Below are 24,060 nucleotides of genomic sequence, written 5' to 3'. Positions count from 1 at the left end.
CAATGCTGATGCTTCATGGGAATCCTCTGAATTTAATACTTTCATAACTTATTTCCTATTGACATAAAAATTCCATTTCTTCCCACTTCATCTCACCTGTGCTATGACAATATAGAATGGCACACATTTCCCTGCTAACAACTAGCTCAACTGCAGAGCCCACTGAAAAACATACAAGCAATTAATCCCCTGCACGGTTTTAATTTTCAAGACTTCACACTCATTATTTGCTAGATTATTTGCAAACTGATTTGGAAAAATAAACCCAACATGCAGTTGGATTTATCCTCCAGTCTTCAGCTGTGTGATTTTTATTTAGTTATTAACTTTGAATAATAAAAAGATACTGTGATGCTGTGCTAGTCACATAAGCCATTTCCACTTGGGAATCTGCTCCCTCAGGAAGTCACAAAAAGAAATCACTGTGTTGGTTGTAAAATAGCTTAATTCTGTGTGTGAAAATGAGACACATCAAACTACTTTGATCATTTCATTAGCTGTCAGGCTCCTCCAAAGCTGGTACTATATGCTATAATACCTTGTATTACTTTCAAATGTCATATTTAATGTGTGTTCCCTCAGATCTCTGAAAGCATCTGAGATGCTAATTGTTAGTTTAACTCTGATAGCCTTGGAAGTGAGTTTATTATAGGCTGAACCTCTCTAGTCCAGCACTCTCTGATCCAGTAATATCCATGGTCTTGCACTCTCTGATCCAGTAATATCCATGGTCTTGCATGATTTTAATTAGCTGGATATCCACTTACCATGGGTGTGGCCAAGTTTCCCATCGTCCCATAAAGTTTGTTTACAGCCACCAGTTCTGGCTCTCAGGCCGTGTCCAGACTCAGGGGTTTTTTCGGGAAAAGTAGCCTTTTCCCGAAAAAACTTCCCCTGCATCCAGACTCAAGCCGCGTTCTTTTGAAATTATTTCGAAAGAACGCGGCTTTTCTTTCGATGGCGGTAAACCTCATTTCACGAGGAAGAACGCCTTCTTTCGAAAGCTCCTCTTTCGAAAGAAGGCGTTCTTCAATGTAAAGAGGCCGTCTTCGAAAGAGAGCATCCAGACTCGCTGGGTGCTCTCTTTCGAAAAAGCGGATTTCTCTTTCGAAAGATCCGCCTGCAGTCTAGACGCGATCTTTCGAAAGAGGCTCTTTCGAAAGATGCTTTCGAAAGAGCCTCTTTCGAAAGAAGCCTGCAGTCTAGACATAGCCCCAGTGTTCTGTGCTGTTGGTTAGCTCGACTGTACCTCTAAATATCTTCTAAGAGCCCAGTAAGCAGTGGAAGTGTCAGCAATGCTGCTAGATGATATTGACTTCTTGTGCTCCATCAAATTCTCTGATTTGGCACTGGTCAAGTCCCAAGGGTGCCAGACTAGAGAGGTTTAACCTGTAGTATATGTGCATTCTCATTTCTCTTAAGGTTTGTTCCTATGATTTAATTGCATCACTGGTATCCGCAAAACAAAGGCATTACGAATATTCATCTGCCTTTTTCTGAAGGTGCATACTCCAGAAGTCCTGCTGCAGTGTATCTGAATGAATAATGTGTGCCCATAAAAAAAAACATACTGCTATTCACAAGACTATCAACTCTTTTTCATTAAACAAAACATCAGCCAAGCAAGTTTTATATTTTCTTGGTAATAGGACGAAAGGATAGGCAGAGCTGGGTCAAATCCATCATTTAAAGGGATGTTTTTATGCAACATGTATCCAGTTGGAGTACCTAGGCATCAGGGACAATGTCTAGTTACTAATTGGAAAGAGGTGTCATAAATCAGCTAATCTAAGAATAGTCTGCTTTAGACAGGGAGTTTTATGCCCATTGGTAAAGTTGTCATCACAATATTTAACTGTTATCCAACAGCTCCAGATATGACTTATTATTAATACAGGTAACCTGTTATTGTCAGGCAAATACTGAAGTTCTATACTTGGTCCAAGCTTCCACTGAAGAAAATTGACATCCCAAAACATTAAAAAAAATCAGTCAGCCCCTCTACCCCCTGCAAATGTAGGTACAGTAAAACTCCATTAGTCCGGCATCCAATGCTCCGGGACTCCTGATGGTACGGTACCATCAGGAACCCGGAAGTGCTGGGGCAGCCGGACAGGCTTCCCCCATTCAGTTGCTGCTGAAACTGACCAGCAGCTGAATCAGGGAAGCCGGGAGCAGAGCAGCTGGGGTGCTGCGGGGTTGGTCTCGTAGCGCTGCCCCTCGGGGCTGCGGGACTAACCCGGCAGCATCCCAGCTGCTCTTGGGGACGCCTGGGGCAGAGCAGCTGGAGTGCTGCCGGGTTGGTCCCGCAGCGCCAAAGGACGGCGCTGCGGGACCAACCCGGCAGGACCGCAGCTGCTCTGCCCCAGGGGTCCCCAAGTCAGCCACTGCTGAAACAGATCAGCGGCTGATTCCAGGAAGCCCGGGGCAGAGCAGAAACCAAACTACAGATCACATGAAGCATGGGCATTGCATAACCAAATGGCAATTTGTGTATATATATATATATATATATATATATATATATATATATATATATATATAACAGCTCAGTTTTTAGGCATTTAGCTTTAAAATAAAAAAGCTTTCTTCAGGAAGCTGACACTTCTTTTGAAAATGTTTTTAGTCCAAATCCTAATTTTATATCCAAAAACAGTTTTACCACGCAAATCTCAAATACCCCTAATAAAAGTGCATAATAGCCACAGGCCAAATCCTAATCTCCCTACTCACTTTTTATTGAGTTCTGTACACAGTCAAATTTCTGTTGATTTCAATTTATATTAATCAGTGACCTCAATGGCAGTTTGTGTAAATAAGGATGGATACTGGGTAAGGACTTCCAGATTTTTCCCTATGTTAATGGCTGTGGAAAATGGTTGTTGAGTAATTCAGGATAAACCATCATATTTGAAGACAAAATGTACAATCCAGGTTCTGAAAAACAGCACTCATTAAAAATACCAGGCGTGCTGAGTAGGCATATGAATCCTAGTCAAATTGTAGTTTAGTCAAATACACTCTGCCTACTTTAAATTCCCCCTTGAGTTTCCAGTGGATCTAGCACTCTTCCTTATCTCTCGGTGTGCAGTGTTGTGTGCTACATTGCTAGGTTTTACTTTATGTGACACTTTGGAGGTTTTTTTAGATAAAAGGTATTATATAAATGTAAGATATGTTAATATAAATAGATACATGTCATTGTCTTCTAATAATCAAAGTAATTTATCTACAGGGATGTTGTAATTTCTGAGCATGTGATAAGCGTTGTCCATTCCATTCATTGTTCCAAGGTATTTAGAGGCACATTTCACCCTCAGCTATATGCCTGCAGCACTCATTGAAATCAATGAGAATTGTACATGAATATCTTAGGGCAGAAGACAACTGAAGACACACACTAACTTTCCAGGTACAGTCACTGCACTGGACTCATATGTGGTCCATCTTTTGCTAAAGAAGAGGAAGTGGACACTTGGGCCTGGGATTGGCCTATCTGACAGATCACTTCTCTCCCCAACCTGTACTGCCATGGCTGCAGTCCACAGCGGTGCTCAGATTGGATGCCTTGTTGTAATAGCCTGAATTTTGACAGCTTTCTGGACATGCTATAAATGCCACTTGTTTGATAGGATTGGGGGTGGAGTTGTGGACATGTTCCTGGATAAAGCTTAGAAATGAGAGGAGTGTTTAGAGTTTAATGTTTAGTGTCTGCCGCACTGGCTGAAGCAAATTGTTACCTCCATTTGATTATTGTTGGCTGGTGGAGTTAAACTGTATTTGCTGCTGCTGAGTGATTATCACAAGTTAAATTGATATGAGAATACTCAGAGGCATGTATGGTTTTTATATCATACATACAACAATATAACAAATACAAGCCATTTTAGTTCTGTTGGACACTGCCAGCCAGAGCTAGTCCCATTCTGAGGTAGTGCACTGTTAAATTAACCTCCCCGTGGATAATAAAACAAAAATCCATTTATTCATAGTGACTCTTTGAATGCACTGTCTTTTCAAAGTTAACTCCCATTACATTCAAATCCATGTAACAGTATGACATGCAGCATCTGTCTATTCAATCTAAGGATGCTTTAAAGAGCTATTCATCTTTAGAATTGAGTGACTATTTATTGGTGAATAATTTATTATTCAGATTGCAACCTCTTTCTGTTCACAAGCTGACTACTAGCTGATTGCAATTTTCTTGATTTCATTGTCTTTTCAAAAGTATTCACTGACTAGAGGATTGTCAACAAGAAAAAGACGCATGGGTTTCAGCAGTGTGATTTTAAACCCATTTAGTTAATAAATGTCCACACAGATGTCCGAAAATTTTGATTTAAACCAAGCTTACTATGAACATAGGAACTGCTATTTGAGCCCAACTCCATGCTGAGGGCTGGCTGCCCCCAGTCCTGCTCCTTCCGCACTAGACCCCACACCTTCCGGGAAGCATGGAGCTCCTACACACACGTGCATCTTGCCAGGGCCCCAGCAGGGCTGTTGACTCCCCTGTCCACACAAAACCATTTCTGCCATTGGTCCAATGACACACTGAGATTGTGAAAATTCAGTCCATTGCCCAGACAGAGGCAAATCAAAATCTGGACTTTGTCCCTGTATGTCACACAAGGACAGCTAGGGAAGTGACCACTGCGTCAAGATCCATTTTTTTTCCTGGGATCAACCAGATCTAATGACAAAGAACCAGCCTAGAGGGTGGAAGTGAATATTTGTGGAAACACTGTTTATTTTAAAATAGATTCAGATGCAAACAGTCATATCAGAAGGGATACAATCACCTTAAACCCTTTCCAGAACTGAAACCAGCAGATACTCAGCACTGAAAGTATTTTGAACTGCTTTGGACAATTTTCCACAGAAACATACATAGACAAAAACTTTAATTTTAACATTTATGTGATCAGAGGATTGGATGCTGACAACTCTTTCGTCACAGTGTGGTTGCCGTGCTAGGTCTCATAAGAAAGATACAAGAAGTTGATGGATTGATTGGTGATATTGGAAGACTTGGGACCAGAAACTCTAAATGCAGGTTCACTATACAGTGCAGATGCAGTATCATGAGCTTGGAAACACTGAGTCTGGAAACTCAGTTTCTCCAGACCTACGTTTTTCAAAGCCATACCCTTAGAGAGCTAGTGTTACCAAGCCTCTGTGGGCCACAGCTAAGAAAACCAAATTTAGAACAGACTATTGTGGTCTTATCCCAAACTGATGGTTATTTTTTTATTAGATTATACCATGCCAGAAGGAAAAGTAAACTTCTGTCTCACCCCAGTGGTTAACAAGTCAAAAACACAAGTCTCCTTAGGAAATCCATTCCTTGGCTCACTGAGGCATTAGACTTTACGATGAGTGTTTACTGAAAACCAGTGTAATTAAATATCTGATCCTTCTAATCCCAATGGATCAGCCACTTAGCCAGGTCCATATGTAACTCAAATCTTACCCAGTAATCATGCTGATGCCTACCCTTTAGTAATTAAAAACTAAAGGTTTAATAATAAAAGAGGAGTGTTATAAATGGCTAATAGCTCATATACATGCATATGATTGCAAAGTTCTTATCAGGTTTGTAGCAACAATGGCATAAACCGCTATTTTGCTAAAGTCTTTCTGGAATCACCCAAACAGATTGGGGATCATCAGTCCTTGTTTAGAACCCCCTTGTTAGAAATGCAGTGCAGAGAAATGAAGCAAGAAATGAAGACAAATTGAGATCTCTTAGTAACCTTTTTAATGTCTTCTGCCATGCGCATGGAAAATTATTTCCCCAAACAAAGCCTGAAGCCCCTGTTTGTGGAAAATAACTGGCCCAAGATGGAGTCCAGGGTCACATGAACATATCACATTCTTACTGACTGACGGGGGTGGTCACTGGCTCTTCAGATTCAGAGGCTTCTGCAGGAAGACTTGCTGGGCAGGATGAGTTTCTTCTGTGGCTCACTGCTCCAGTGAAATGTGCTTAATGGGCCATCTACACACAGCTGTCTAACCTTGAGGTAAAGCTTATCTGGTGGGTGTTACTCAGGCATTCCCTTTATACAAAGAGTCCTTTCAGCTTCACATTGGGAAGAGTCTTGGACTTGGTGAGTACTGCAGAGGAAGTATTACCCCCTCAATCTGTCTGCAGTTGTCACTGAATTCTGAATACATATGGGAGATGTTCCCTAACCACTTTACAATTTGAGTTGTTTCTGGTCTCATGTATACCTGTGTAAACCCAAAGTAATTTCATGTGGTTTATATACAAGTAACTCCAGATTTATACCTGCATCATTGGAAACAGAGTTTGCCCTCTTTAGACTTTCATGGACAGTTATCAAACCATCTTTTCACTGAGCTATTCATATTTATTTAATTTTAACTTTGCATGTGAGCCAGTTCTAGCCCTAACGACTAACCCTTTTGTTTCTCCCTTCTACAGAGAAAGGGGGTGATGACAATTCCTATTCTGGGTTGTCTTTGTCTCTTCCCCATGTGGTCTTCAGGAGTTCAGCCCTTAAATGCACAGTCTCCAGTATCTCCTGCCCAGACAGCCAGATCCAGCCTACAGATGCAGTGGGAGCCTCAAACCAGCTCCCTGTCTGTCCTGCCCCCCACATGCTGCTCAGAGCAGCTTTCTAAATGCTATGAGCCTGGAGGAGAGGGAGGCTTTGCACACTGCCTCCACCTCCAGCATAATTTTGCGGCTCTCATTGGCCAATTTCCGGCCAATGGGAGCTGCATATTTGCAGGACAGGCTGCATGTGAAATATCCCTCCCCCCTTTCCTCACAGCATTTAGAGCAGCACACATGGCCTCCAACTGGCTGAGGAGCCTAGTGGGCAGGGCTGCTGACTGGGAGCTGCTTAGGTAAGCACTTCCCGGCCAAAGCTGGTCTCTGGCACCCCAGCGCCTCCATCCCCCCCAACCCTCTGCTCCCCTTCTCCTTTACCTGAAACCCTCTGCACTTCTGCCCTGCACCTATACCCTCTCCCAGACCCAGCACCTCCTCAGACATGCCTCCATGTCACAACTCCCTCCTAGACCTTGCACCCTAATCCTTTACCCTTGGTTATAAACTATATCCCTGCACACACAGACCCTGCACTCCTGCCCCAGGTCACAACCCCCTCCCAAACTCTGCATCTCCTCCTACACTCCTCCTTCAGGTCAGAATCCTCTCCTGCACCCCTACCTCCTCCCAGACTCTGCACCCTTTCCTGCACTCCAGTCTCCTGTCGCAGGCCACCATCCCCTCCTTCACTCAAACTCCTTCCCAGATCCCAAACTCCCTCTCAGTCCCCTACCCCAAGTTACCTTTTGCTCCTAATCTGTATCCCAGATCTTGCACTTCCTCCATTAATATTATGAAAGAGTGCGGCCTTGACCACTTGCCAAATTCTTGGAGTGGCCCCCCCCATCAAAAAATATTGTTCACCAGTGCCCCAGACTCAGAGGAAATTGCCTCCCGCACTGAACACTTCTCAAGCTCATACAGGAGAAGAGTGTGTGGTGGTGGTTCCTCCCATCCTGTTCCCCTTCCACTTCTCAATCAGGAAGGACAAGAGGGCCTCACCACTCCAGCAGCCTCTGGCTATAAGGGAGCCATTTTCGGAGGGTCAGGGGGCAGCGGCTGTGCGCTCCAGAATGCAACGTGCTTTTCATCCCATTCCTCAGACTGTCAGGGAGTGAGGGGAAAGTGCTTGTATTCCAGGCATGCTTCTCACACCTGGCTGGTGAGCTCCTTTCACCAGCCAGGTGTGAGAGGCATGGTCAGAATGTAAGTACTTTCCCCTCACTCCCTGACAGTCCGTGGAACAGGATGAAAAGCAAGTTGCATTCCGGAGCGCACGGCTGCTGCCCCCGCCCGAAATGGCACCCTTGCCTGGCTGTCAGAGGAAAGAAGGCAGCAGAGGTACAATATACATCTTTTAAAACACACAGCAAGTCAGGTATTGCCACAGAGAGAGGAGTAAATTGACACATGAGAATACTTACAACCACAGCCAGGGGAGACACTGGATGTCAAGATTCTACCCTTCTCAGCTTTGCAGAGTGCTCTGTAGGGAGGAGAAAGAGGATCCCATGTTGGTTCTTTTGCAAAAGGAGGGGCTATTTGGGTGTCCAAATTTGCATTTTGATATGCTGCAGTAAAAGTTTAGCTAGCCATTTTTAAAGTTGCTCACAGATCATGCCTTGGAGCCAATATATTTAGTGTGGATCCAGATTATGGGGATATTTGCACCTGGAATTTTAGTTCAGGACCATTTCTAAAAGTAATGACATTTTTGCCACAACATCGTGCCAGACCACTTGTTATCCTGTATGACACCTCACACTTTATTACAACTTTCCAGCCAACTCCATTGTATTAGCTGCATTGAGGAAGTTTACCCTTATTAGTTCCGCTACATTGGTAAGTCTTTAAAACCTGCCATATTAAGGTGAGAACAGATACAACATTGATCAACAGAACAAAAGACATAGGGATTATCTTCACTAGAATTTCAGCTTCTGGTATAGCTGCCTCAATATAAACCCTAAGGGAACTGGGTGGGAAGGGGGGTCTACTAATTCTTGGAGCACCTCCCTAGGGACAGACAATCTCCAGGTCTTCTCTGGCTCAGCCTTCTAGCCAAGATACAAAGTTCAAACCATTTCTGGGGTATTGTAAAGGAATAAAAATAAACCTATTTAATTATTCTTACACCCTAGATTACTAAAGGCTTTTCCTTCTACTTGCAAAACCTTACCTGGGGATTCCCTTGAAGAGTCTACACTATGTCTATCAGGTTGTGCCCCCCAATAACTGCCTATTATCCTGGGCTTTTCTTCACCAGAATAGAGACTTGTGTCGCCACTCCAGCCTTTCCCGCAACTGAGCTCCTTCAGTCTACTTATTATGGCTTAGCTCCACCCCTTCTGGCCAGGAGCCAATGAGCACTCATACACCCAGGAGCAAAGTATGACTATTTATGTTTGCAGGTGATGCAGGCTGGACACAATTCCCAACAGAGTAGCTCTCCTTAGTTTCAAACTGGAGTACATTGTGCTGATTGAAATCATACTGCACCATTTTAAATTATATTGTTTATGGCAGGTGTATCTGCTAAAAGTGCAGCTATACTGGCATCCAATATTAATGAAACCATACTTTTGCTCCTCCTGCCTCATTAGGTTGATTCGTCATTAAATATCTCCCCTGGCAATCACTAGTAAATAACCATAAGTGTGCATTCACTCATAACTTTATGGCAATGCTTAGAATCATAGAATCATAGAATAATAGGACTGGAAGGGACCTCAAGAGGTCATCGAGTCCAGCCCCCCGCCCTCAAGGCGGGACCAAGCTCTGTCTACACCATCCCTGACAGATGTCTATCTAACCTGTTCTTAAATATCTCCAGAGAGGGAGATTCCACCACCTCCCTTGGCAATTTATTCCAATATTTGACCACCCTGACAGTTAGGAATTTTTTCCTAATGTCCAATCTAAACCTCCCCGCTGCACTTTAAGCCCATTACTCCTTGTCCTGTCCTCAGAAACCAAGCGGAACAAATTTTCTCCTTCCTCCTTGTGACACCCTTTTAGATATTTGAAAACCGCTATCATGTCCCCCCTTAATCATCTTTTTTCCAAACTAAACAAGCCCAGTTCATGAAGCCTGGCTTCATAGGTCATGATCTCTAAACCTTTAATCATTCTTGTCGCTCTTCTCTGTACCCTTTCCAATTTCTCCACATCTTTCTTGAAATGTGGCGCCCAGAACTGGACACAGTACTCCAGCTGAGGCCTAACTAGTACAGAGTAGAGCGGCAGAATGACTTCACGAGTTTTGCTTACAACACACCTGTTGATACAACCTAGAATCATATTTGCTTTTTTTGCAACAGCATCACACTGTTGACTCATATTCAACTTGTGGTCCACTATGACCCCTAGATCCCTTTCCGCCATGCTCCTTCCTAGACAGTCGCTTCCCATCTTGTATGTATGGAACTGATTGTTCCTTCCTAAGTGGAGCACTTTGCATTTCTCGTTATTAAACTTCATCCTGTTTAACCTCTGACCATTTCTCTAACTTGCTAAGGTCATTTTGAATTATGTCCCTATCCTCCAAAGAAGTTGCAACCCCACCCAGTTTGGTATTATCTGCAAACTTAATAAGCATACTCTCTATCCCAATATCTACATCATTGATGAAGATATTGAACAGTACGGGTCCCAAAACAGACCCTTGAGGAACTCCACTTGTTATCCCTTTCCAGCAGGATTTAGAACCATTAACAACAACTCTCTGACTATGGTTATCCAGCCAATTATGCACCCACCTTATCGTGGCCCTATCTAAGTTATATTTGCCTAGTTTATCAATAAGAATATCATGCGAGACCGTATCAAATGCCTTACTAAAGTCTAGGTATATGACATCCACCGCTTCTCCCTTATCCACAAGGCTCGTTATCCTATCAAAGAAAGCTATCAGATTAGTTTGGCATGACTTGTTCTTCACAAACCCATGCTGGCTATTCCCTATCACTTTATTACCTTCCAAGTGTTTGCATATGATTTCCTTAATTACCTGCTCCATTATCTTCCCTGGGACAGACGTTAAACTGACCGGTCTATAGTTTCCTGGGTTGTTCTTATTCCCCTTTTTATAGATGGGCACAATATTTGCCCTTTTCCAATCTTCTGGAATCTCCCCTGTCTGCCATGATTTTTCAAAAATCATAGCTAAAGGCTCAGATACCTCCTCTATCAGCTCCTTGAGTATCCTGGGATGCATTTCATCAGGACCTGGTGACTTGCTGACATCTAACTTTCCTAAGTGATTTTTAACTTGTTCTTTGTGTATCCTATCTTCTAAACTTACCCTCTCTCTGCTTGTATTCACTACGTTAGGCACACCTCCAGACTTCTCGGTGAAGACCGAAACAAAGAAGTCATTGAGCATCTCTGCCATTTCCAAGTTTCCTGTTACTGCTTCTCCCTCCTCACTAAGCAGTGGGCCTACCCTGTCCTTGGTCTTCCTCTTGCTTTTAATGTATTTATAAAAGGTCTTCTTGTTTCCCTTTATGCCTGTAGCTAGTTTGATCTCATTTTGTGCCTTTGCCTTTCTAATCTTGCCCCTGCATTCCTGTGTTGCTTGCCTATATTCATCCTTTGTTAGTTGTCCTAGTTTCCATTTTTTATACGACTCCTTTTTTATTTTGAGATCATGCAAGATCTCCTTGTTAAGCCAAGCTGGTCTTTTGCCATATTTTCTATCTTTCCTACACAGCGGAATTGTTTGCTTTTGGGCCCTTAACAACGTCCCTCTGAAATACTTCCAACTCTCCTCAGTTGTTTTTCCCTTCAGTCTTGCTTCCCATGGGACCTTACCTACAAGTTCTCTGAGCTTATCAAAATCTGCCTTCCTGAAATCCATTACCTCAATTGTGCTGGTCTCCCTTCTACCTTTCCTTAAGAGCATGAACTCTATTATTTCATGATCACTTAGCTTGCTACATGTCATTTTACAATGGCTTCTGCTCCAAACTGTTCATGTCACAACTGACCATTTACTCTTGGAGGGAATAGGGTCCACTCCTTGCATTGTCCATTTGTTTACAGACATATTTTACATATTACAGATTTAAATTAAAATATTTCACTATAAAAATTATCACCAGCTCTTTCTTGTGTTTTTAGCTTTTCAGACATAATTTGTATCATGGATTTTATACTGCAATTATATACCACTGTCCCTCTGCCTGAGAAAATGATGCCTTTGTTTTACTCACAAAGTGAGTGACTCATCTAACTTTTCCTTTACTAATCACCCACTTCACCTGCTATGCTATTATGATTTTTGGCACATCTTGTTGAACTCCAGTAGAATCCCAGGACATTCAGTAACACAGCAGGTTCATTCAGCTTACACATATAGGGTACATCTATGCACATTGCATAGCTTATTTTGAGTTAATTTTGAAATAGCTTATTTCATAATTTGGTGCTGTATACATAGCACCAAATTTTGAAATAAACTGCTATTCCGAAATGTCCCTTAATCCTCGTGGAATGAGGTTTACAGGGACGTTGGAATAGCGAGCCCGTTATATTTTGAAGTAACAGGTTTGTTTCAAAGATGCAGAATAGCTATTTTAGGATACCAGAAGTATCCCAAAATAGCACTGCAGTGTAGACGTACCCATACAGAGCATTAGCTAGCCATCAAGCCATTAATCTGCTTTCCTCAGAGTCCATTGGCTGAATACAGGCACCAGTTTGTGGGGGACAAAAATAAAAACAATTTTTCCAGCTGCTGAATTTTTCAAATAAGTCAAATTGTTAGTTTCACTTGTTCCTCTAAAACAGCCACTTGGCCAACCTCATGGTGAAAGTTATGGGGTCAGTATAAGGGCTGTTATGATGGTCTCTATTTGATTTGTCTTTGACCCACCTTGGAATTATTTTTTAAGCTTAGGTTAAATTAATTAAAGGTAAATTGGTTAAAATTAAGGTTAAATTGTTAACTTTGTTTTCCTGTAAACCTCAACACCCATTTTATGGTCTCTCATCTGCATGTTTTTGGTGTATTGATGTTTTGTAGAATTCATTATAATTCTTGGACAATTCTAGATAAGTAGGTTGTGGTGACAGTTTAAGAAGTTTGTCTTTCATCACAATATCATGTGCTCCCTCTTTCACAATCTTCCAATTAATATTATAGGGAAGATTCTCTGGTCTATAATAGTCACATGAATAGTTCAAAGAAGCTAGAATCTGGCTACATTTGCCAAGCTAAGAATTCCTTTGGCAGAAGCTATTCTCAGCTGGTTCCTATGCCAACCACCTCCCCCCCCCCCCACAATGAGAAGGGAATGATGGGGTGAAGTTGAATACTATTGCACTAAGTTTCAGGTAGTACATGGTTTTTAGGGGACCATAGTCAGCTCTCATAAGTCATGGCAGTATAGCTTGAAAATCAGAAAGCCATAATGCACTCCCTGATTTCTTCCTTTTCTTGCCAAGCAGATCTTGATGCAGGAAAGAATGTCCATATTTCTTGATAAGTCTCTTGAAAAGTAGATGTTCATTGTGTAAGTGAGGAGAAAAAACTCTGTTGTTATTTTGTTTTTATGGGCTGGCTAAACCACCTAATTGTTTCTTGTTTTTATGGGCTGGCTAAACCAATTCAATTTCGGTGCTCACATCCAAATTTTTGTAGTAAATCAAAAGGGCTCCCTGCATTCATTGAGCCTGTGAAAATACATAATTGCTGTCCATTCATTTAAATGATGGACTACCAATGAGTGTACTATACATGGGAGTACATTCCACTTATGCAGCTGGGTGAGCAAAGGACATGCTGGAAGAGCACACTTATTATCCCTAACATTCCATTGCCTTGGAACAATAATTACTCCTGGCAGATGTATTTACCAATGCAGAAATTTGCATAAATTAACATGCACACAGAATTTACTAAAAAAATTAAACAACAAATAGTCCTGCAGATCCTTAGGCTGGGTCTAGACTACACCTCTCTGTCAACAGAGAGATGTAGATTAGGCACATTGAAATTAGGCACGATTTAAATATCCCACGCTTCATTAGCATAAACATGGCCACTGCTTTTTTTTAAACGGAGCGTTTTCGAAAAAAAATGGCAGTCTAGACGTGGATCTTTTGAAAAACAAACCCTTTTTCGAAAGATCATGTAAACCTCATTTTTTGATGAATACAAGATCTTTCGAAAAAGGGTTTATATTTTGAAAGATCCGTGTCTAGACTGCCAGGGTTTTTTTTTTTAAAAAAAGCTCAGTTTCGAAAAAAAAGCGGCAGTCATGTTTATGCTAATGAAGCGTGGGATATTTAAATGCCCGCTTCATTAGCAATTTCGATGTCCCTAATCTACATCTTTCTGTCAACAGAGAGGTGTAGTCTAGACGTACCCTTAGAGATTAACAAAAATGTAGATGGCTTTCGTGGGTATAACCCACTTCTTCAGATGAATGGAGTTAAGGAGTCCAGGTTGCTCACCTACAGACAACCTCCTAACCTTAAACAAATTCTTTTCAGCAACCACACAGCACACCTCCATCATACTCCTCCAGGAACCCCTGCAATCAACTCTGGTGCCAACTCTGTCCACACATATATACTAGCTACATCATAAGCCCTAACCACATAAACCACCACATCAAAGGTTCATATAACTGCTCATCCACCAATGTGATCTATGCCATCAAGTGCCAGAAATGCCCCTTTGCTGTGCATATTGGCCAAACTGGACAGTCTCTGCAACAAAGGATTAATGGACACAAATCAGATATCTGAAAAGGTAATGCACAAAAATCTGTTGGAACATTTTAACTTGCACGGGTACTCATTAATGGAACTCAAAGTTACCCTATTATTACAAGCCAATTTAAAAAATGAGCTTGCAAGGGAAGCTGCAGAATTTAATTTCATTTACAAGTTTGATACCTGCATAGAGGTTTAAACAAAGACCTTAACTGGATTACTCGCTACATTCCATATCCTAATGACATAAAAAGCCAAGCATCGGGTACTTAAATTAGATCCCACTCTATCAGCTTCATTTAGCATGAACACTCTAGTTGACTATTTTTCCCTCTTTTTCCCCTCGCCATCCCGTCTTTCTCTGCTATTTATTTTGCAACCTGGACCCCTTAACTCCATTCATCTAAAGAAGTGGATTGTGCCCACGAAAGTTCATGATGCCATTTATATTTTTTGTTAGTCTCTAAGGTTCTGCAGGACTATTTGTTGTTTTTTTTTAAAGTTTTTTGCAGTTACAGACTAACATGTCTACCCCTCTGAAACAACAGTATTTACTGTCACCTACTGAAGTGGGCTGCAGTGCTGTTAATCACCAGTAGGGGGAGACGGGACTGAGCAAACCCCAGCTTGTCCATAGAAGATACAGCTGGGGAAGGGGAAGGAGAGGGATCTAGGGGTCCTGGCAACTCTAGTTCTCAGCATGTTCTGAGGGAAGGAGAGTGTGGCTCAGGAAACTCAGTGCAACCCTGGGAGCAAGCATCAAGCTGTTTCTCCCTCTGGATCCTTGAGGAGGGGTTGTAGGTAAGGAGGGCACAGCTACTCTGGTAGAAGGGATCAGTATCTGGTCTGGAGGGCCCATGGTTGAGCTCTGGGCGGAGGGGGGTTCAAACATATTGACTGGGGGAGCACAAGTGCGCTATGGGAGAAAGATTATGGGTATCTGGCCTTCTGTCCTGCAGTCTGGGTAGGGAAGAGGGCAAACGGGAGCTGGGTTGTCAGAGGTGTTTCTTTACTGCTTTACTCCCAGGGGAATTATTACTCTCTCTCTCTCTCTCTCTCTCTCTCTCTCTCTCTCTCTGTGTGTGTGTGTGTGTGTGTGTGTGTGTGTGTGTGTGTCTGTCTGTCTGTCTGTCTGTCTGTATTGTTGCAAATATACTTCCTGACAGGTATTTTTAAATAAATTGACAAAATAATTAAAACTGGTATGATTATGAAGTGTTATTTTGACAAATAAAATTTGCAGAATTTATACATTTTTGTCACAGATTTTTTATGTTTGGGTGCTCCTAGGAGTAATTAATAGGGTGGCAACAGGAGAGGTACCTGCAAGGGAAGACCAGCACTGAAGGAATTAACAGGTCACTACTCCAGCTGTTATCCATGTTACCCAAACACATATACCGTGTCCAAAAGAATCAGCAATTCATAATCTTGAAAATGCAGAGAAGAGGCTATCTTTGTCCCATTGCCCATTTCATTCATTGTCATAAGCAAAGATGGTATTTGTGCCGGTTTGTATCCTTGTTATAGTTCTAGGAAAGAGATGGGACATGTGCATTGCTATTCTGTTTTCCCCTTGCAAGCTTTGTCAGAAAGATGAGGCAGAATGGTACTGGGAACCCCGCTAGCCCCTGGTCCGGCCCCAGGGAGTGCTGGCAGGAGGCCTGCATGGTTCCTACCCATCCCTGGGCCAGGCCTGGGGAATGGCAGCAGGAGGCCTGCATAGCTCACTAGGCCCCCTACATTCCTGGCCTCTGCCTGGGCTCCCCATACCTCTGACAGGGCCCCCTCTACTTCTACTCAGCCCCCCCCTCTGGCCCCACGCCAGGACCTCTAGATTCAGGCCAGGCCTGGACAGCACCGGAAGGAGGCCTGCATACTCCCCTCCTACCTCTATCCCCACCCCCATCCCTGTGCCAGACCCAAGCAATGCTGGCTAAGTCTTCTAGTTAGGCTGTGAACAGGCAGAAGGAGATGTGGGTAAGGGAGAGAGAATGGGTATGGCCAATGAATTAAATTATAAAACACTGAGAAGGTCAAAGCAATTGAGTTTACTACCATAATCTTTCAGAGAATACATGAGGCATAAAAATTCTGATCCTATGCTATAGTCTAGTGACAAAGATTATAAAGAGAACAAGAAATAGCACAAAATGAATCTCTTCTTATGACACTGATGATGAGAACAAGAAAAAGGTACAAGCATAACTCATTTGGGTAATAATAAAATAAGTATTTTCCTGCTCTATTCAGAGGAGGGGGCTGAGGCGTCACATGAGAAATAGCGGTGTAATCAAGCTGGTTATTCATTTCATTGATTATTTTATAACCAATATTGTGGGAAGATAAACACACTATAAAACATCTATTGCTAATCACTGTTGCTAGATGTTAGATGGATTTGTAATCTGGGCTGTAATTTGTCTTCTTGTCATGGTAAATTTATTGACATATGGTTAAGGCTCCTGTCTAGAATCCAAGAAAAAGCAGATATAAAGTTCACCTGTGAATCCACAGTACCGAGAGGTTCCCATTTACCAGTAATTTCAGAGTTACTGTTTGTGGAAGGCATTTCTTCTTTTTACAGGGGTTATTGCTCATGTCTATCAGCTACTGCTTAAATGCTATCATAATCTTCATGATATACAAGATTAGAATTTAGCCCTGGTCTACTCTAGGGAGATATTTCAAAATTACTCCCCTTATTTTGAAACAAGTGAAGCGTCCAGACTACTAAGCCTGTTATTTCAAAATAATCACTCCTGCTTTCCATGAGGAATAATGTTTATTTCAAAATAGTTACTTTGAAATAACGGTAGTGTAGATGCTCTGCTGCTGCTGCTGCTATTTTAAAATAAGTACTTCTCAGAGTCATTCAAAGTAATTACTCCCCAGTGCTTCCTGGGGCTCTAACTTGAGGTAGCACATCCACATTAATGGAGCTTGCCTCAGACTAATTTCAAGGTTTTCCCTGTAATGTGGACACACTATTTCAAAATAGTTATTTTGGGAGTTATTATTTTGAAATAAGTTATTTTGAAATAATTTCCTAGTGTTGGGGCTCTTGTAATTGGTCAGAGAATCAGAAACTCGCTCTCTGTTCCTCTTTCCCTTTCTTGGGGGCAAAGCCTTTCATGTGAGTCTAGGCCCCGCTCTGGTGTTTGAGCTCCTTGTCAAGAACAAGGGGGTAATAAATATGCTAGGGGTCGCCTGAAAGCAGCAGAGCAGAAGTTCTTAGAGTGAATGAGAACTGTGCTCTCCTGTGGCTATACATTATTGAAATGTGATTTGTAGTCAGGAAACATGGGCATTTTTAAGGCAAGCAGTTTGCTGCAGGTTATAGAAATGACAAAGCTGCCACTTGCTGATGCTCCTCAACAGTAAGACTATAAGCAATTGTTTCTGAGTGTTTCACTGACCAAATGAAATCTTGGTCTTAAATGTCCTAAAACCAGGGATGGATGTGGCCTCCCAGTTCAGTGGGTGCACAAACCACCTCCAGCAGGCACCACAACCCTACTCCCAGCGTGGGGGAGAGGGAGGCTCCATGGCAGCAGGGGCTGGAGTGTGGGCCCACCCTGCATTCATCCCACCATGGTTCCTGTCCATCCCCTCCTCACTCTGGGCATTGGAACCTGGTACACAGGGTCACAGCATCGCTCAGATTTGGCTTGACCACCCTTCGCCATGATGTAATAACCGGCAGGAAGCTCTGCCCAATTCCATGGGACAGAAGCCTCCACTGTGGGGTGAGAGCAAGATGAGCTCATTCTCTAGCCCCGCCCTTTTCCCCAGGTCCTCCCCTCCACACTGGGCTGATAGAAGTGTATGCTTGCCTGTTTGCAACTGCAGCTTCATGATTTCCATGGGTACCATTTAATCCATGAATCCATGTTAGAGCTGCCCTGGCATAAAAATAAAGTTTCATACAGATTCTGCACCATTATTTAGAATGAAATTACATCTCTAGTCCATGTTTTGCTTATTTCTCCATTCACCAGTCTCCCTTTCATGCTGTTAGTAATATGCATAAATAGGGCCCTACCAAATTCACAGCCCACTTTAGTCAATGTAATGGTCATAGAATTTTTAAAAATCATAAATGTCATGATTTCAGTTACAGGCAGTCCCCGGGTTACGTACAAGATAGGGAATGTAGGTTTGTTCTTAAGTTGAATTTGTATGTAAGTCGGAACTGGTACATATTGTAGGGGAAACTCTAGCCAAACATTTCTCCAGAGCTCAGTTTTATTCTCCCACACCTCACTTCCCTCAGTCCTTTATTCTCAAGCTGAGGTGTCTGCTGAGAAAAGCCGCTCCGCGTCTCCCTGGTCTGCTGGGGGGCGCGCTAGCTTCGCGTCTCCGTGGTCTGCTGGGGGAAAGCAGCTAGTGCGGGGCTGCCTCACCCCGTTTGTAAGTAGGGATCCGATGTAAGTCGGATCCATGTAACCCGGGGATTGCCTGTATTTAAATATGAAATTTCATGGTGTTGGAATTCTAGGGGTCTAGACCCAAAAGAGAATGGGAGATCTCAAGGTTACTGTACGGGGGGTGAGGGGGATGCAGTACTGCTATCCTTACTTTTGTGCTGCTCTGATAGCAGCACTGGAGAGCAGAGGTTGAGAGCAGCAGCAGCTGGCCAGAAGCCCAGCTCTGAAGGCAAAGCTGCTGCCAACAGCAGCCCAGAAGTAAGTATGGCATGGCATGGTATTGCTATCCTTACTTCTGTGCTGCTGCCCGTAGAACTAGGCACCTAGCCAACCGCTGCCACTCTTCAGTTGCCCAGCTCTGAAGGCAGCACAGTAGTAAGCATGGCAATTGTAAAGGGTACAATGCAGTGGAAGGCCACACTGACTCCTATAGTGCCCCTACAGAGGGCAGTCGCAGTGCCTTAGTGGCTAACAAGTTTGTGTGGCATGCCTCAGCCTAGCCGTTGACCAAGTGAGAGGGTATAAGGCCCAAGTTGATGTGCAGCCTAGGCTAACAGTGTATAAGGTCCAGCCCTGGGTCAGGGGAGAGGGGATATGGGAAGGGTGGCGGGGGGGGGGGAACGCTGCTCCTCGGGGTCCGCTGGTGACAGAGGGGCTGGCAAGGTGTCCATGGGTTCCAGCTCAGGCAGGGGCGCAGGTGGACCGGTCCAATCATTTGCGTCCAGCGGGGGTCCTGGAGAGCTCAGAGTGTCTTCAAGCCATGGCAGCGGTCTCAGCAGCCTGGGTCAGGGGCTAGCAGGGGTTCTGGCAGCCCAACCCAGTCCTCCCATCAGGACCAGCATGACAGAGCCCTTCACTGCAGAAGCTGGAGCCAAGCATCTGACCTGTTCAGCTTCTGGGTGCTGACTGAGCTCTCAGCTCTTATACTCCTAGTCCCTCCCTCTAGCTTTCTGTGGGCGGGGCTAGGTGAGGATGGACCCACCCACCAAGGGGTCTTAGAGGGCCCTTCCTCTTCCGGGTCAGAGGGAGGCCATGTTGCTGTCCCAGACTCATTACACAATACTCCCCCAAAATAATTTTGCACACACACACCCCTGCAACTCCCTTTTGGTTCATGACACCCAATTTGAGAAACATTAGTCTATCCCCTGAAATCTGTATAGTATATGGTGAAAGTACACAAAAGACCAGATTTCACAGGGAGAGACCAGATTTCATGGTTTGTCACATTATTTTTATAGCCATGAATTTGATAGGATCCTACTCATAAAAGCCTCAAAAGTGTGCATAAGCAAAGTGTTTGCCCAATACTACCACAGAAAAGTGATTTGAGACACATTGGGATGCCATCTGCAAATTATCTTTTGAGGCTAGCCCTGGAGTAATTAAACATAGTTTCACAATAGGTATCTTTACTCTAAGGAAAGCTGCAATGTAGTATAGCAAGGTTCTCCCCTCCCCCCCCCCCCCCCCCGGCAATGAGTGAAATCAATAATTGCACTTGCAAACCAGCTCATAGTGTCTCCCATGTTGAAAAAGAGATAAGTAAAGATTGATTTCTGGTCAGCCATTATCATCGTATGTACTGACCATATTGTCTCACTGTTTCTTTGTACTCCCCAGTCTGTCAGAATCCATGTGTTCTGTCTTCTTTGATGCATAAATAGTAAAGATTCTGGTGTAGGGACCACTGTTTGGTTCTGTGATTGTACAGCATCTAGCACAGTGGAGTCCTAGCCCACAACTGGGGCTCCCTATATACTACACTAATACAAACAACAAATAAAATCAAAGGCAGCAAAAGACTCCTCTGAACAATGGCCCCAAAAGATAAAACACAATGATTAAGTTACTGGATCTGCACTCAAAATTTTGTTTTGATTCATTAAAAAAATTAAAACCTATAAATGGAGGGGGTCAAAATGGGACATTATACAATAACTCTGCTTTTATTTTTGTAACAGCCATCTTCCTGCTTTTCTTTCATCTGTGGCAGCCTCCATGCTGGCATGTCTGCTCATAATGACTTTGTATCTTCTCCTGTGGTGTTCTGTATGCATGGAACATTCTGCCAGAATCCATCTGCAAGGACACTACTCTGTCCTTTTAATCACATCTCAAAACCCACCTTGCTACCCTTGGTTGACTGCCTAATGATCATGATTAAGCAGGTGGCCTCTGACAGATCCATTAAAATCTCCTGTTCACTTATTTGTGAATTTAACAAAACAGAAGGCTATAAATTATGTATACAGCTAATCTATGCAGCCTTGTGTTCTTATTACTGTCTCTTTTTTCTTCTTTTTTCCTCACCTTCTCTCCTTCTGTTGTTCATCCACTTGTCAGATCTTAGCATTAGTTAGATTACAAGTTCCATGATTAGAGACCATCTTTTATATATATTTGTACATGCCCAGCACAACAGAACCCTGATCAAGACTTCTGGGTGCTAATGTAATATATATAGTAGCCCAATGTCTGTGACTCTGTAACACTGAAACACTGGCTGTTCCCTCTGGGCAGCGCTGTTTCCTCCTGCCGTGGCGCTCGGCTGACTTCTGCGCCGCTTAGCCGGGCCACCATGTGGGAGCAAGCAGCGCAAGGGAACTGCATGGGGAGCTCGGAGCCCAAACAGCCGCTTGCACTGCTTGCTCCTGCGCGGCGGCCTGGCTGAGCGGCGCAGAAGTCAGCCGAGCACCACAGCGGGAGGCAACAGCGCCACCCAGAGGAAACAGTCAGGGGGCGGGGCCTGGACAAGTGTGCATCTCTGACATCAGGAAAGGGCGCCAGATTCAAAAGGAGGAAAGTGGAGCAGACACAGAGGACGCAGAGGAGACAGAGAGAAGAACGGAGGAGGCAGAGGACAGTGAGGGATACGAGGGATACCTGTGCTGGTCGACAAAGGCTTCCTTGTCGACCACGGTGCGTCCAGACTGCCCCGATCTGCCAACAAACAGCTGATCATCAGCTGGTCAGTAGAGCGCGGCAGCCATTTAAATTTAAATGAAGCCACGATTATTTAATCTCGGCTTCATTTCCCTCTGTCGATCAGCCTAATCTACATGGCTCCATCGACGGAGCCATGTAGTTTAGACACACCCTGAGAGAGAGCATGACAGAGACATAGCAGGAGGAGGAGAAGAGAAACACAGAGTGAGAGGTGGGAGGAGGAGAAGAGAGGGAGAGGCCGTTTGCGCTGCTTGCTCCCGCACGGCGGCCAGGCTGAGCAGCACAGAAGTCAGCCGAGCGCTACAGTGGGAGGCGAAGGGGGGCAGGGCGGTGATGTACATGCCCATGGGGCGGGGTCTGGACGAACGTGCATCCCCGATGGAGACAGAGGAGAGCGGAGAGAGGGTGAGAGGCAGGAGGGGGAGAAGAGAAAGAGAGAGATGGAGAGAGAGGCAGAAGGCAGAGGAGAGGTGAGAGAGAGGGGGAGGCAGTAGGAGGAGAAGAGAGAGAGAAAGAGACATGGAGTGAGAGACTGGAGGCCCAGGAGAGAAGACCAACGTGGAAGAGAGACCTTAAATCCCATCTTATGACGGGCTAATTGGCTAGTTATACAATAATTAGAGATGGTTGAAAATAATCATGCTTTTGTACAAAACTATCATAATTTTGTTCCTTAGGTTCTGAAAAAGAAGGAGCTTTCATTTATTCGACATAGTCTCTGAAAAAACATTATAAAAAATGTTCCATTTTAAAATGGTTTGGGTCTTCTGTTTGGTGGTGGAGTTATTTTCTGCTCCATTACTTTCACTTTGTTCTTCCCCATTTTCTTTTACTCCACTTCTTTTTTTCTCTAGTCTCCTTTTTTATTAGAAAAGTTGCAGGTTAGGAGGGGAGAAGGAAGGAAAATTGGAATCCTAACATTTTTGGTTTCAGGTTTGTTAAAAAAAACCCTAAAAATTGCAAATTAAAAAAAATTAAGGTAACTTTTCAAAGGAGAAATAATGCAAAAACTGTTAACCAGCTCTAACATCTACTACTTACCCATATATACACACACATAATACACACATGCTTCCCTTCTGAACAAAGCACAGATGCCGATTCAGAGCCAGAATTTTACATAATCATCGTTAGCGCATACACTTCATGACATTGTCCTGCCTCAGAAATTCTCACAGCTACCCAAAGGCTCATGGGAGCAAACACATCCTTGTTTCATTGCAGTCTCCTCAAAAAAGAAACCCTGTCTTTTCTTTTTTAGGGCCTTAGAGTGAGACTAAAATCTTTATCCAAACGTGTGCTTCTGTTTTGGTTGTAATACTTGTATAGTTATGAATTGTTATATTGCAGGGGTGCCTGAAGAACCAATCAGGGCTTGGGGCTTCATTGTGCTAGGCACTGTACACACACATAACAAAGAGCTTGTAGTCTACATGCATCTGACGAAGTGGGTCTTTGCCCACGAAAGCTTATGCTCCTACACTTCAGTTAGTCTATAAGGTGCCACAGGACTCCTCGTCGCTTTTGCAGATTCAGACTAACACGGCTACCCCTCTGATACTTAACAAAGAGCTTGTTTCCTTTTAAACCTTTCTAGTGTTGATTTGATGCTCATGAAATGGGATAGGGCGATAGCAATGGAGAATGAAGGCTTCTGTTCATCTCTAGACGAGGTATATATAAGCGACAGCAGTGTACAGTTTCCTTTTCTTGCTCCACCGCTGAGCCTCAATCCTGACAGTAGAAGTCTGCCTAGGTTTCTGGATGCCTGTGTGAACTCAGTTGTGCAGGTCCCAAGAGAAGTATCCATATATATGCACCTAAGGGAATGGTTGTTTGGTTAAGTTAGAGGCATTGTTGCCAAGGTTTTGTTTTCTCATGGGAAATGGAAGGCACTTAATCCCCCATGTAGCGTGTATGCCAGTGCCTAAAGAAGAGACACGGTCACTTACAGAATACAAATGTAAGTAGCGCGTGTGTGTGTCCATGCTTGTAATCTTTGCCCCAATGTAGTCAAGGGGAAAACTCCCATTGTCCCCAATTTACCATTTACTTCAATGGAGCTAGGATTTAATATAACAAATGGAGATATACCTATCTCATAGAGCTGGAAGGGACCTTGAAAGGTCATCAAGTCCAGTGCCCTGCCCAAGCACCATCACTGACAGATTTGCCCCAGCTCCCTAAATGGCTCCCTCAAGGATTGAGCTCACAACCTGTGGGTTTAGGAGGCCAATGCTCAAACCACTGAGCTATCCTTCATTCCCTGTGCACATATTCAAACCCTTATGTTTTTCTGAGTATATTTCAATTTAATTTTACATTGTCCAATTTCTCTCACCTCTTTTTTCGAGATGCTGTGTGTGCTGAGCA

At 43.5% G+C, this 24,060-nt stretch overlaps 2 long non-coding RNA genes across 3 annotated transcripts in view; one reads left to right on the top strand and one right to left on the bottom strand.

Annotated features, from left to right (window-relative positions):
- The window catches only part of LOC142827128 (uncharacterized), a 33,912-nt gene extending 25,043 nt beyond the window's left edge, over positions 1-8,869 (bottom strand). For both annotated transcript variants that reach the window (XR_012901563.1, XR_012901569.1), the window contains exons 1-2: positions 8,766-8,869; positions 8,011-8,072 (exon numbers count right to left, since the gene is read on the bottom strand). This is a non-coding gene — a long non-coding RNA (uncharacterized LOC142827128). The remainder of the gene's footprint in view (positions 1-8,010; positions 8,073-8,765) is intronic.
- Positions 8,870-14,984: 6,115 nt separating this feature from the next.
- The window catches only part of LOC112546093 (uncharacterized), a 49,272-nt gene continuing 40,196 nt past the window's right edge, over positions 14,985-24,060 (top strand). Inside the window, exon 1 of the long non-coding RNA XR_012900697.1 lies at positions 14,985-15,109. This is a non-coding gene — a long non-coding RNA (uncharacterized LOC112546093). The remainder of the gene's footprint in view (positions 15,110-24,060) is intronic.

This window comes from Pelodiscus sinensis, chromosome 1 (genome assembly GCF_049634645.1).
Source record: "Pelodiscus sinensis isolate JC-2024 chromosome 1, ASM4963464v1, whole genome shotgun sequence".
In the NCBI taxonomy this organism is placed as follows: domain Eukaryota; kingdom Metazoa; phylum Chordata; order Testudines; family Trionychidae; genus Pelodiscus; species Pelodiscus sinensis.
The sequence above is the reverse complement of the archived record's forward strand: the minus strand, read 5'-3'. Positions and strand labels throughout refer to the sequence as shown.